Raw genomic sequence first — 12450 nt, 5'->3', positions numbered from 1 at the left:
AAATCCTTGGGTAATAGAAGAAATATTGAATTTAATTGATGAAAGGAGAAAATATAAAAATGCAGTAAATGTGTTGTTGTGGTCTTCAGTCCTGAGACTGGTTTGATGCAGCTCTCCTTGCTACCCTATCCTGTGCAAGTTTCTTCATCTCCCAGTACCTACTGCAACCTACATCCTGATGAATCTGCTTAGTGTATTCATCTCTTGGTCTCCCTCTATGATTTTTACCCTCCACGCTGCCCTCCATGTTAAATTTCTGATCCCTTGATGCCTCAGAACATGTCCTACTAACCGGTCCCTTCTTCTCGTCAAGTTGTGCCACAAACTCCTCTTCTCCCCAATTCTATTCAATACCTCCTCATTAGTTATGTGATCTACCCATCTAATCTTCAGCATTCTTCTGTAGCACCACATTTCGAAAGCTTCTATTCTCTTCCTGTCCAAATTATTTATCGTCCATATTTCACTTCCATACATGGCTACACTCCATACAAATACTTTCAGAAACGACTTCCTGACACTTAAATCTATACTGGATGTTAACAAATTTCTCTTCTTCAGAAATGCTTTCCTTGCCATTGCCAGTCTACATTTTATATCTTCTCTACTTCGACCATCATCAGTTATTTTGCTCCCCAAATAGCAAAACTCCTTTACTACTTTACTACTTTAAGTGTCTTGTTTCCTAATCTAATTCCCTCAGCATCATCCGACTTAATTCGACCACATTCCATTATCCTCGTTTTGCTTTTGTTGATGTTCATTATATCCTCCTTTCAAGACAATGTCCATTCCGTTCAACTGCTTTTCCAAGTCCTTTGCTGTCTCTGACAGAATTACAATGTCATCGGCGAACCTCAAAGTTTTTGGTTCTTTCCCATGGATTTGAATACCTACTTCGAATTTTTCTTTTGTTTCCTTTACTGCTTGCTGAATATACAGATTGAATAACATCGGAGAGAGGCTACAACCCTGTCTCACTCCCTTCCCAACCACTGCTTCCCTTTCATGTCCCTCGACTCTTATGACTGCCATCTGGTTTCTGTACAAATTGTAAGTAGCCTTTCGCTCCCTGTATTTTACCCCTGCCACCTTTAGAATTTAGAAGAGAGTATTCCAGTCAACATTGTCAAAAGCTTTCTCTAAGTCTACAAATGCTAGAAACGTAGGTTTGCCTTTCCTTAATCTTTCTTCGATGATAAGTCGTAAGGTCAGTATTGCCTCAAGTGTTCCAAAATTTCTACGGAATCCAAACTGGTCTTCCCCGAGGTCGGCTTCTACCAGTTTTTCCATTCGTCTGTACAGAATTCGCGTTAGTATTTTGCAGCTGTGACTTATTAAACTGATAGTTCGGTAATTTTCACATCTGTCAACACCTGCTTTCTTTGGGATTGGAATTATTATATTCTTCTTGAAGTCTAAGGGTATTTCGCCTGTCTCGAACATCTTGCTCACCAGATGGTAGAGTTTTGTCAGGACTGGCTCTCCCAAGGCCGTCAGTAGTTCTAATGGAATGTAGTCTACTCCCGGGGCCTTGTTTCGACTCTGGTCTTTCAGTGCTCTGTCAAACTCTTCACGCAGTATCGTATCTCCCATTTCATCTTCATCTACATTCTCTTTCATTTCCAAAATATTGTCCTCAAGTACATCGCCCCTGTATAGACCCTCTATATACTCCTTCCATCTTTCTGCTTTCCCTTCTTTGGTTAGAACTGGGTTTCCATCTGAGCTCTTAATATTCATACAAGTGGTTCTCTTTTCTCCAAAGGTCTCTTTAATTTTCCTGTAGGCAGTATCTATCTTGCCCCTAGTGAGATAAGCCTCTACATCCTTACATTTGTCCTCTAGCCGTTCCTGCTTAGCCATTTTGTACTTCCTGTCATCTCATTTTTGAGACGTTTGTATTCCTTTTTGCCTGCTTCATTTACTAAATTTTTATATTTTTTCCTTTCATCAATTAAATTCAATATTTCTTCTGTTACCCAAGGATTTCTACTAGCCCTCGTCTTTTTACCTACTTGATCGTCTGCTGCCTTCACTACTTCATCCCTCAGAGCTACCCATTCTTCTTCTACTGTACTTCTTTCCCCCACTGCTGTCAATTGTTCCCTTATGCTCTCCCTGAAACTCTGTACAACCTCTGGTTTAGTCGACTTATCCAGGTCCCATCTCCTTAAATTCCCACCTTTTTGCAGTTTCTTCAGTTTTAGTCTGCAGTTCATAACCAATAGTAAATGAAGCAGGCAAAAAGGAATACAAACGTCTCAAAAATGAGATCGACAGGAAGTACAAAATGGCTAAACAGGAATGGCTAGAGGACAAATGTAAGGATGTAGAGGCTTGTGTCACTAGGGGTAAGATAGATACTGCCTACAGGAAAATTAAAGAGACCTTTGGAGAAAAGAGAACCACTTGTATGAATATCAAGAGCTCAGATGGAAACCCAGTTCTAAGCAAAGAAGGGAAAGCAGAAAGATGGAAGGAGTATATAGAGGGTATATACAAGGGCGATGTACCTGAGGACAATATTTTGGAAATGAAAGAGAATGTAGATGAAGATGAAATGGGAGATACGATACTGCGTGAAGATTTTGACAGAGCACTGAAAGACCTGAGTCGAAACAAGGCCCCGGGATTAGACTACATTCCGTTAGAACTATTGATAGCCTTGGGAGAGCCAGTCCTGACAAAACTCTACCATCTGGTGAGCAAGATGTTCGAGACAGGCGAAATACCCTTAGACTTCAAGAAGAATATAATAATTCCAATCCCAAAGAAAGCAGGTGTTGACAGATGTGAAAATTACCGAACTATCAGTTTAATAAGTCACAGCTGCAAAATACTAACACGAATTCTTTACAGACGAATGGAAAAACTGGTAGAAGCCGACGTCGGGGAAGATCAGTTTGGATTCCGTAGAAATGTTGGAACACGTGAGGCAATACTGACCTCGCGACTTATCTTAGAAGAAAAATTAAGGAAAGGCGAGCATTTGTAGACTTAGAGAAAGCTTTTGACAATGTTGACTGGAATACTCTCTTCTAAATTCTAAAGGTGGCAGGGGTAAAATACAGGGAGCGAAAGGCTATTTACAATTTGTACGGAAACCAGATGGCAGTTATAAGAGTCGAGGGACATGAAAGGGAAGCAGTGGTTGGGAAGGGAGTGAGACAGGGTTGTAGCCTCTCCCCGATGTTATTCAATCTGTATATTGAGCAAGCAGTGAGGGAAACAAAAGAAAAATTCGGAGTAGGTATTAAAATCCATGTAGAAGAAATAATTGTAATTCTGTCAGAGACAGCAAAGGACTTGGAAAAGCAGTTGAACGGAATGGACAGTGTCTTGAAAGGAGGATATAAGATGAACATCAACAAAAACAAAGCGAGGATAATGGAATGTAGTCGAATTAAGTCGGATGATGCTGAGGGAATTAGATTAGGAAATGAGACACTTAAAGTAGTAAAGAAGTTTTGCTATTTGGGGAGCAAAATAACTGATGATGGTCGAAGCAGAGAAGATATAAAATGTAGACTTGCAGTGGCAAGGAAAGCGTTTCTGAGGAAGAGAAATTTGTTAACATCGAGTGTAGATTTAAGTGTCAGGAAGTCGTTACTGAAAGTATTTGTATGGAGTGTAGCCATGTATGGAAGTGAAACGTGGACGATAAATAGTTTAGACAAGAAGACAATAGAAGCTTTCGAAATGTGGTGCTACAGAAGAATGCTGAAGATGAGATGGGTAGATCACGTAACTAATGAGTAGGTATTGAATAGAATTGCGGAGAAGAGGAGTTTGTGGCACAAGTTGACAAGAAGAAGGGACCGATTGGTAGGACATGTTCTGAGGCATCTAGGGATCAGAAATTTAGCATTGGAGGGCAGCGTGGAGGGTAAAAATCGTAGAGGGAGACCAAGAGATGAATACACTAAGCAGGTTCATCAGGTTGTAGGTTGCAGTAGGTACTGGGAGATGAAGAAGCTTGCACAGGATAGTGCAGCATGGAGAGCTGCATCAAACCAATCTCAGGACTGAAGACCACAACCACAACAACAACAGCTAGTGGACGAGCGTATTCCGATATTTGTAATGTGCATTAGACTTCTCAGAATATATAACAATTGGTTCTATAGAATTGCATACACATGGGTTTACCTAACTTACAGCTTAAAGAGCTCTTGCCGAAGAGAAGTACGAAAATAATGTTATTCCCAAGATCCTGGAACTCACAACATCCTGCGCTCGCAAAAAGCAGTTTCAGCTAGTTCACCACTCATACCTACAGTTTACCATGCTTCGTATGCATTTAGCGTAGCAAAATGATCGGCTTGCTCGCCTCCATCAAGTGCGTTTGTTGATACGTCAAACGGCGATGAACCATGTCGATATCAACAACCTCTGGGGAGGTGGAGCTGTTGAAACACATTTCCCAGTACCATCTTATTAACCAGTTGTGGTTCCATCAGGAACTTCGCAATAATGAAGCTCAATGGAGTAATTTCATCATTATTTATCTAACCGCTTCACTTCTCTAAATAAGATTTCAGTAAAACTTCGTACTGAGTGGTAGTAATACACATAATATAGGTAAGAAACGAGGGTTCTATGCTTTTAGCTACACCTTTTCAAAGTCAGTCAAACAGTGCAGTGACTCCATGCTAGGCTAGTAACTTTATTTTGCAGTACAAATGGTTTTTCTTCTTCTGCTGATAATGCAGATATTACAGTACCCCTCATGCTGGGATATTAACTTGAAAGTTTCTGCATCTAATTAGTACTACTGGGCTACATAGTGCTACATAAGCCAAGTGTGTGCAGCGCTCGTTGCTTCCTGAGAACAACAGATACATTATCCTTGTACTTGGCCAAGAGGGGTCAAGATATCTTTATCTGTATAGAAGGTTATCGTAACATAATACAACCTGGAGTTAACTCAAGTTGCGTGCGAGAGACATATGAGACACAAGCTCCTCAGATTACAGACTGGATAGCGAAAACTTACGTATCCTAAACATCAAATAAACATGCCAAGTAGCCCCAGATGGCTGTCAGCTTTTGTTTCCTCTGACGCTTCATTCCCGAATCTCTCGCAACCACTCAGTAATGTGTCCCCAAATTCCCAAAACCTCATTCCTTCTGCCCACCTTCCAACCTTCATGCCAAATGACCGCTTCATCCTTTTCAAAAAATGAATAAAAGAAGGTCCCAAATAGGAATCCACATTTGTTTCATGCATTTGGCATTTCACAAAATTAACAAACTCACCCAGTGTTAAAGAAGAAGGACTCCTAATAGCCTTTCTTCCAGGTAAGGGACATGGAGAAGCGTAATATTGTCTGACCCATTCTTAATTAATAAGTGTAATGTGAGTATGAACATGGTACCGTAATTTTATACATGGAGATTTTAGCAAAAAATTACAACTTCATAGTAGGAAAAAGGACTACAGAATAAATTAGTTTCATAACTTAGCATTTTTAAAAATCTAGGTACAGTGCAGGCTTGTCACAAGAAACACTGTATTCACTGAACTTTCTGTTTTCTTTCTTTTCGTGTTCAACCCTACAGTTGGTTTGCAGCAGAGCGCCATTCCCCTTTTCTGTCTGCCTTCCTCTTCTTTTCCACGTATTTGTTACATCCAACGTCGTTCATGATCTGTTGCATGTATGATATCCTTGGTCGCCGCCGCCGATTCCTTCCCTCAATAGCCGGCCGATGTGGCCGAGCGGTTCTAGGCGCTGCAGTCTGGAACCGCGAGACCGCTGCGGTCGCAGGTTCGAATCCTGCCTCGGGCATGGATGTGTCTGATGTCCTTAGGTTAGTTAGGTTTAAGTAGTTCTAGGTTCTAGGTGACTAACGTCCTGAGAAGTTGAGTCCCATAGTGCTCAGAGCCATTTTTGAACCTTCCCTCAATAGATCCTTCTGCTGTTGTTCCAGTGATGTTGTTGTGTCGTAGGATGTGCCCTGCAAGTTTGTCTCTTCTTGTTTGGATGTACCTTCACAGAGATCTGGTTTCCTGTTTCATCAAACACAGTGTTTGTGTATGATACTAACAGATTTAATACGACTTAACATTTCAACTACTTTTGTTTATCAGAATCAGAATAAATCTCTTCCTCCATTTTTTGTCGTAACCACAGCAACAATAATTGCTGGCTTAATAAACAATTATTGTTTATTAATCCAGCAAAAAAGGGGTTATACATTAATCTGATTGTAAAGGACATGAAATTATTTGAAATGGAATCTACCAGGTATTGGTAGTATTGAGTATTAAGTATTGAGTATAAAGTTATTGAACATAGTCCTCATTGATTTATTCAAACAAGTCATGTATCAGTAAGCAAAATCTGCGTGCATAATATAAAAGAACGTAGAAAAGATACTGACTCAGCAACTAATTCTGCTTATGAGAATAAAAAAAATTATCCTTTCTCACATTTAGATAGCTTCATTAAGTTTCTTAGATACAATAATGTGTTTCTTTGCACAAATCTGTGTAGAACAAGAAAAATTCACAAGGCATGGATACAGTTACTTTTTCTACACATGAAAATAAAATGTTATGTTCTCCCACACCAGGATACCTTGATTAATTTCTTAAATATGTTTCATTGAACAAAGTTTGTGTATACATTAAAAGGAAATAGAAGAATTGACCTAGCGTCTACTTTTCTTTAACAGCTTGATAAATAATGTGTTCCCATACTGGGACATCTTGGTAATAGCAACAAGTGTTTCTTAACAAGAAAAGATTTTATCCTTAGTTTGATTACAAAAAACACGTAATTAAATGTGTTCTTCAATAAACGGAATCTACTGATTACATGGTATTGAGTATCATGTTATATTGTTAATTATTGGCTACTGTCACGTGTTTGTAAAAACAAATAAATTTGTATAACGTGTTTCAGTGATTTCACTGTGCTCACTCACAACAAGTTTCATTCTCCGTGGCTCGGTGACATTAAGTTGCCGCACACAGCGATGCTTTCTCGCAGAGAAGGCCACTCGAGAAGCGTGGGTTTCGCTGACCTGTGTGCCTGAGGACACCTGCGAAACACCAGGCTGCCCGCGGTGAACACTCAGCCCGTTCGCCGAAACCTGTGCCGTGCAATCCTGAGAGAGGGGGAGCTCGGCTGCGGTCTAGGCGTGCCCAGCTGGCTCTCATGTCGTTTCCGCCTTTACCATTGTGTTTCTGTAACAGACAAAAACTGCAAAGAGCATTTACATTCCCACAGGGTTCAAATTTTCAAACAAAGGTGAATGTTCTACGAGTATTTCCGTGAAGGAAAAAAAAAATGCAGTGTTTTTTGTGTTTAAACTATCTTTTTTATAAAAGAGTGGTACTTAAGAATTTATATTTGCACTGAAACTGGATCTTGCTGTGCTATATATGATTAGAAATAAGAAGATGTGCTTTTTGATAAAAATGAGAATTAGACATGTGAGTCGACCGTTTCCAGTCCGTTATCTTAATGAAACAAAAATTTTCAGAACGAGGAAAAACTGTCACTCAGTTGTTATTTGGTTTTAGTTGTTATTCTTTATTTATTACGATTTTCTTTCATTTTTGGATTTAAAGTTATACTTCCCATTAATCACATCACAATATTTTTATCTAAAATAAGTATTTTACTTTGAACATAACGACTTTTGGAACATTAATCTGGACATAACGGTTTCTAGAAATGTTCTGGTTTTAAAATGATGGGTCAAATGAAAAATAACAGACGTTTCATAATATTTATACCTGTTACAAAATTATTAGTGACCAATAGAAAGAATAAGATAGTACATATCTGCTAATTAATTTTTTTGAACAACTGCCATCGACTTTATAATAAAATACCACATAATTATGAGATCACTACTTTTTTGCATCAAATCTGATCTGCTCCTCAGCCTCATAAGATAGCTTTCCAACATCAGATTCTTCATTCAGTTCAGCTCCAGACTGCTGTTTGAAGACATTCTTGCAGACTAAACGTTCATTAATGTCGATCCAACCTGGCCCATTGCGGTTCTGTAGAAGTACTGTTACATCTTTGATTTTTTCTGGTGGTTCCGTAACATCTTTATGTACCTCTACTAGCTTTACTCCTATCAAGGATTTATTCTTCTTGCTGATACCTTTACTGCATCCTGTGTCAGTGTTATACATTTGTTCCCCTTGAATAGTAATAGTGCTTTCATCTTTCTTTTTAATTAATATCCTTTTTGAAGACTTGAATTGCAAGTGTCATGAGAGGGAGGTTTCGTGGCATATTTAACAGATTTCTTCCAATCAGCAACCTGTATATCTGATCCAAGTTTGTAGATAGTCCCATACTTTCCAATAATGTTATAATAATCACTGCATTTTAAGATAGTGCTTTTTGCGCGTAATTCATTTTCAATCCGGCCAACCAGCTGTTGCTTATGTATTTTCGCCAAAATCCAACTTGACACATATACTAATATGAAAAATATACAAAGCTGAACAAAATAAAGTCGCATTTACCCCACAAGGAAAATAAATATAATGTTTAAAATGTGTCCTAAATACGATTTGGCAAATCTACTGAAACAACAGACTTTGGAAATATTAAATATGCACTGGATATATCTATTTTAGGTCCTGTATTGTTGTCGGGATTCAACGTCTACTGGAACTGGAGTCTCCATGGATACAATGCAGTCCGGAACATCACACAAACTTCGGAGTTACTTTTATAACAGAAATAGCAGCTACTGGAACTCGTATTATGTTTTAAACTGTGCAACTCGAAGCGCGGCCTTTCCACACATGGCTAAAATGGCTGCGAGCACTATGGGACTTAACATCTGAGGTCATCAGTCCCCTAGACTTAGCACTACTTAAACCTAACCAACCTAAGGACATCACACACATCCATGCCCGAAGCAGGATTCGAACCTGGGACCGTAGCGGTTGCGCGGTTCCAGACTGAAGCGCCTAGAACCGCTCGGCCACAACGGCCGGCTTTCCACACATGAAAAAGTTAGTATTGGAAAAAGTGGATTTAAAGGGTCTAAATAAGTATGTATTCGAACTGAATGAAAAAAAAACCGCAAAGAATGAAGACCGAAACGAGCAGGAATCAAACCCAGGCCCCCACATGGGAGTGGAGCACTGTACCACAGATGTAAGCTGCTTGTCGAAAAAATCGACATTACTTTAGTGTATTAAGGATGACTGGAAAAATTGAAAGTGCATTTTCACAAGAGTTTTTGAGAGTTCCCTGGAAATGCTTTGGCTGATTGATATTTGAGTATTGAATTTCACGTTCCATAAATATAAAAAATTACAAAAATCCCTTTGTCATGTGGTCTCTGTGTTAGATGTCTTAATTACTCATACCGCTAAAAAAATTTCGTTACACCCATACTAAACAGTTTCGTTATCTCCAAAAAGCCTTAATTCCAACAAATTACGTTGGTACATGACTGTCCATCTGTCCATACGATGGTTAAAATTGGGATCTGAATTAAACATGTTAATTTCAGAATGGACTGTGTAACAGAAATAATCAACATTATCAAGTCACATAGCAAGCGAACGTACAGAAAGAAAATGAGACAGAGGAGGACACAACATCTAACAAACGCTCTCTCTGCAAAACTGGCACCCTAGAAATCCGAAACATCTTGCCAGTGCCACAGTACTTTCTTTGTAGCTAGCGGAAACACGAATAACTGTTAGTAACGTATACAGTGTGCACTGACGACGCAGAAACACAAAATACTGAAACTTCCCGGCAGATTAAAACTGTTGCCGGACCGAGACTCGAACTCCGGACCTTTGCCTTTAGCAGGCAAGTGCTTTACCATCTTTTTTTTTGTTGTTGATCATATTTTGTTCTATATTGTTCGTTGAATTTGATCGTGGCGGACGTCCGATGACACTCGTTCAGATTGTTCGTTGATCCGTTCAATCAGTTTTTTTTTTTTTTTTGTTACAAAAGGTAGCTAAATCCTCTGACCGAACACGCTTAGGTACCGTGCCAGCTCACCATCTGAGCTATCCAAGCACGACTCACGCCCCGTCCTCACAGCTTTACTTCTGCCAGTATCTCGTCTCCTACCTTCCAAACTTCGCAGAAGCTCTTCGCAGTAATTTTTATGGACGAGAGTATGCCATGTCACTGGGCCACAACTGTTTACGACTGATTCATTCTGGACAATTCGAGCAAATGATTTGGCCATCCAGATCACTCGACATGCATTCCATCGAACATTTATGGGGTGTAGTCGGGAGGTCAGTTTGTGCACAGAATCCTGCACCGGTAACAGTTTCGCAATTATGGTCGGCTATAGAGGCAACATGACTCAATATTTCTGCAGGGGACGTCCAACGATTTGTTGAGTCCGTGCCAAGTCGAGTTGCTGCAGTACACAGTAGGTCCGACAGGATATTGGGAGACATCCCATTATTTTTATGACCTCAGTGTGACTTAGTGTTCCATCTGAAGATGGTCTAATTCGTCAGAAACTATTCGTAACAGTCAATAAGACGTTATATAGGCTGTTCGTTCGTTACATGTTTGCTTATAGCTATGATATGTTACTTTTAAAACTGGAATGCTGGACGTGAAATTTAACTTCTCACGAAAAAAAAAAAAAAAAGGCGGTACTTATTCATAGCTATGTTACTAAATCAAGGCAGGATATCCAGCAGGCAGCAACATTCTTGCAGGGGACATCCAACGACTTGTTGAGTCCATGACACATCGAATTGCTGCTCAAAAGGATGTCTGACACGGTATTAGGAGGTATCCCATGATTTTTTATCATCTCAGCGCATTGTGTTCTGTCAATTAACTTAGTTTTTTGTTTATCTGCATCAATTTCGTTTTTGTAGCTTAATTTAGCTACATCCTATCGCTCTTTGACAATCTTTTGGCATCGCTACTGCCTCCACTGTTGGTGGAATTCTAGTAAACAGGTGACGGAACACTTACAGCGACAGAGGAGATCATTCTTCCCTGTAATCTGCAATAATGACAGGCAAGGATTGGCATCATTTTGGCCTATTGCACCGTTACTTAGCTGAGCAGATTGAAAGAAGTCATCTCCTCTGGGAACATTAGCTTGATACAGCATTCAATCTGTGTTTTAGTGCAAAGTGATTTTGCTGGCAGGCTCCAGTGTGCCAGACATCGGTGGTCGCTATGTGTACATATGTAACTTACTAAAAATGTGCAAAATTGATTAGCAAGGTCGACAATCACACCAGCATGTGTACAAACACTGAAAAGGCATACTATGTGAGATTGTGACCACGATCTCCACAGTAATGGGGCCAAGTGTTCTACACCACGTTCCATATCAAACTAATATGCGAACTAATGAAACTGAAGAATTAAACCACCCTCCCCCTCCGTCTGTCCTTCTCCTATTGTTCTTCTAAGTGGTTTATGACCCACTTGGGTATGATTTATAGCTCCCTGGGGGTTAATTTATAACACTGTGGATAATCTGTCCTTCCAACAAACACCCCACCCCTTCCCCTCTCTCTCCTCCTCCCTTACCCTTCTGGGGAAAGGGACAATTTTTTTCTAATCATTTACAGAGTTCAGTTCTGAGCCACTTTTCCCCCTCCTGAGAAATCCCCCAGACACCCCCTCCACTCCCTCAATTCTACCCTCACCACCCCATCTGGTAATTGAAGGGAAAAAGACTCAATCTGTGCTGAGCTGCTGAAGAAGAAGGATGTAAGGCACTGTCTTTATTTACTTTTGACAGTGTTATCCTGCTGCTGGATTGTCCTACAGCCACTCCTACCCATCCCACACTCCGCCGCCCCCCCCCCCCCCCCCCCCACCACTTTCCATACCAATCCCCCAACCCCTGGCACCCAGTCTTTCCAATTGTGCATGTATACGTTCACCTCAGAGTTTGAAAACTGACTGCTTTAGTCCACATTACCACCATCAGAGGATGCTCGAAACTGTCCTACAGCTGAGCCCCACTTATATGGCGAGAAAAATGTTGGAGAGGAAGGGATTGTCTTTATTTTGACAGGAAAATGTATTCAATTTGTAAGGTGTCAGGCAAATCCAACACCTTCCATGAAAACCCTGACATGATAAGCAAATCCAGTAGTATGTCACATAGCTCCGAATAAATCGTGACATTAAATTTACCAAAGTAATACGAGTAACGAGTGAGCAAATGGAATACCACAGACTAACACAAGAATGCCTAAATGCATGTCATACCTTCCCACCGTGAGACAGACGCATTTCCGAGGGGAGAAACGAGAACAGAAGCCGAGAGCAGAACCGTGTTAAGCGAGAAGGCCCTACGATAAGGGACGGACACCCACGTCGCCAGCTAACCGCTACGACTACACCACCCGCAAGTTTTTACGGTGAGACTTTTTCGCGTCTCTGTTACGTTCGGACCACCCCCCAGCCCATGTTAAAAGCTAGAGCCCTCCAGAAGAACAGT

This window comes from Schistocerca nitens, chromosome 2, assembly GCF_023898315.1.
Source record: "Schistocerca nitens isolate TAMUIC-IGC-003100 chromosome 2, iqSchNite1.1, whole genome shotgun sequence".
NCBI lineage: Eukaryota > Metazoa > Arthropoda > Insecta > Orthoptera > Acrididae > Schistocerca > Schistocerca nitens.
This window is presented reverse-complemented; position numbering follows the sequence as displayed.